The sequence below is a fragment of the Trichechus manatus genome, unplaced genomic scaffold, assembly GCF_000243295.1.
Source record: "Trichechus manatus latirostris isolate Lorelei unplaced genomic scaffold, TriManLat1.0 scaffold00191, whole genome shotgun sequence".
NCBI classification, from domain to species: Eukaryota; Metazoa; Chordata; class Mammalia; order Sirenia; family Trichechidae; genus Trichechus; species Trichechus manatus.
In genome coordinates, this window is record NW_004444127.1 from 1,050,661 (window position 1) to 1,054,012 (window position 3,352).

Here is a 3,352-nt window from a genome sequence, read left to right on the forward strand (position 1 = left end):
TGGTCTGGTCTTCGGTCATTAGTGTTCAACGCATCAAATCTATTCTTGAGATGGTCTCTAAATTCAGGTGGGATATACTCAAGATCGTACTTTGGCTCTCGTGGACTTGTTCTAATTTTCTTCAGCTTCAACTTGAACTTGCATATGAGCAATTGATGGTCTGTTCCACAGTCGGCCCCTGGCCTTGCTCTGACTAATAATATTAACATCATAAAGGTAGGATTTACAACAAATAGGAAAGGCATGTCGGATGACAAAATGATGGACAATCACACAATGCTAGGAATCATGGCCCAGCCAAGTTGACACACATTTTTGGGGTACACAATTCAATCCATAAGAGGCGCCAAGATGGGATTGTGCAAGGGCAGCCTGACCGCAGCTCCCTGCTCTCAGTCACAGCACTAGATAACTAACTAAGACAGTGCCTGGTAAGGTCCTTGAGCGCCTTCCTTCACTTCCCTATGCTTTAGTCCTCTCATCATCAACTGGGAATAATGAGAATATGGACCTCATAAGGTTGTTGTGAGGATTAATTGAAACCGTATTTGTTAAGCACTTCAAACAGTGCTTGGCACCTACCAAATACTATGTAAGTGTCAGCTGCTGTCAATATTTTTCATCATGATTCTCTGAGGTAGATGGATTAGCATCCTCATTTTGCAGATAGAGAAACCACGCTCAGAGAGGTCCACCAGCTTCTTCAACCAGCATACCTGTCTGTCTGACACCGAGTTCCAAGGAAGCCTGGTCACTCCCAGCTTGGGTGGGCCAAGGAGGCCTGATGGAGGAGACATCCGAGCTGGGGTGTGTGGGATGGGGAGGGTTTAGTCACGTAGAGAAAGAATTAGAGCGGGGGGTTGGGGTGGGAGGAGATGAGGTTCCTGGTGGAGGGAAGAGAGTGAGTAGACGCATAGAAGGGGTTTGTTTGGTAACCAAATGGGGAACAGGAAATAGAACCATTTTTGGCTGCTAACTGAAAGGTTGGAGGTTCAAGTCTACCCAGAGGCACCTCCAAATAAAAGCCTGCTTGTCTACTTCTGAAAAATCAGCCACTGAAAACGTTATGGAGCAGAGTTCCACTCTGACACACACTTGGGGTCCCAGTGAGTAGGAATCGACCCGAGGGCTACTGGTGGTTTTGAACGTGAAGGTGTTAAAACAGAAGTGTGGCTTGACTAGGACACGGACTGCAGGGTGGGAGCTTTAGGACTGGTTTTGTAAGTGGGAGCCATTGTTCTTGTTGTTAGGTGCCGTTGATAGCGACCCTATAGGACAGAGTAGAACTGCCCCAAAGGGTTTCCAAGGAGCGGCTGGTGGATTTGAACTGCCGACCTTCTGGTTAGCAGCCGAACTCTTAACCACTACACCACTAGGGCCCCGAAAGGGAGCTATAGAAGGTTCTATGTCCCGCCACCATGTTCTGAGCTGCCACGGAGCCACTGAATATGTACAGACAAATGAGACCTCATTTCCAATGGCCACACTCATTCCTACTGGAGGTAGAAGGCTCAGTGTTGGCCTTGGTTCTCAACTGGACCTGAAGCCATCCAACCCAGAACCAGGTCACATCCTACGGTCAGAGCTCACTTCCTACAGCAGAGCCTGCCAGGTAGGGAGGTAGGAGTCGCCTGCAGGACAAACCTCGAGGGGCAGGCGTGCCTGCCATGGCAACAGCTGTGGGGCTCAGGGTTTTCAGCCTGGCTGTGGAGTGCCACAGAGTCCTGCCAATGGTGTGTTCTCCTCCTAGGAGAGCCAGGGAGCTTTCTCCTCGGCCCCCAGCCAGCTGGAATGGGTGCTGCTAAGGTGACTGGCATTGTCTGGAGGAGAGCTGGGCCTCTGGGTACAGGAAGAAACAAGTTCAGAGGCTAGAGAAAAGCTGGGAGGCCACCCCTAGCCTCAAGATGCAGAGCAGGGTTTGTGCCTCAGCCCTGCCTCCTATTGCTGTGTGACTTTACACACGTCACTTCCCCATCCAGGGCCTTGGTTCCTCATCTGTAAAATGGGGATGATGGTACTTTACATTGTTTCTGGTTTGTGTCTTGTTTACTTGTAATTGTTTAATTGGAGGCATTGGGGCTTCAGTGGTAGAATTCTCACCTTCTTTGCAGGGGACCTGGATTTGATTCCTGGCCAATACAGCTCATGTGCAGCCACCACTCGTCTGTTAGTGGAGGCTTGAGTGTTGCTATGATGCTGAATAGGTTTCAGCAAAGGTTCTAGTCTAAAATGGACTAGGAAGAAAGTCCTAGTGATCTTCTTCTGAAAATTAGCCAATGAAAGCCTTATGGATCATCACGGAGGCCTGGTGGCACAGTGGTCAAGAGCTCGGCTGCTAACCAAAAGGTTGGCAGTTCGAATTCACCAGTCACTCCTTGGAAACCCTATGGGGCAGTTCTACTCTGTCCTATAGGGTCGCTATGAGTCAGAATCGACTCGATGGCAAAGAAAGGACCATAATGGAACATTGTCCAATTTGCAACCAATCAAGGGGACGGGAGAAGACCGGACAGAGATTTACTTCATTTTGCGTGGGGTCACCATGAATCGGGGGCAGACTCGGCTGAAGCTAACTACAACAATTGTTTAATTAACTTGTGCAATTATTTATTTCCTGCTTCCCATTGGACTGTGCACTTCATGAAGACAAGAAACACATGACTTGTGTCACCTGGCACATAGGAGATGCTCAGTGCACAGTTATTGACTGATGGAGCGATTGTTGTGAGATCAAGTGTGATGGTGTATGTGAATGTGCTTGGCAAAATAAGAAATGCAAGAGATATGTGCAAGAGTGTTAGGCTCTTAGCCTCAGTCTCAGCACATGAGGGAATTGACCCAGGTGGTCACAAGGACAAGAAAAAACCAACAGGAATTATAAACACTGAAGAGGAAGGTAGAAATGATAACAATTTGCTGATGGTATGATTTTCCACCTTAAAAAAATTCAGACAACTCTGTTGGGGTAAAAATGAGCAGCACTAGTAAGAAAGTTTGGTAAAAGAACTGTATACAAGAGGCAGTTGTTCAAACAGAAAAAGGGGATGCTGCACGGTTTAAACTCAGGAAAGGTGTGCATCAGGGTTGTATCGTGTCACCATACTTATCCAATCTGTACGCTGAGCAAATAATCCAAGAGGCTGCACTATGTGAAGAAACACAGGGCATCAGGATTGGAGGAAGACTCATTAACAACCTGCAATATGCAGATGACACAACCTTGCTTGCTGAAAGGGAAGAGGAGTTGAAGCACTTACTGGTGAAGATCAAAGACCACAGCCTTCAGTATGGATTACACCTCAACATAAAGAAAACAAAAATCCTCACAACTGGACCAATAAGCAACATCATG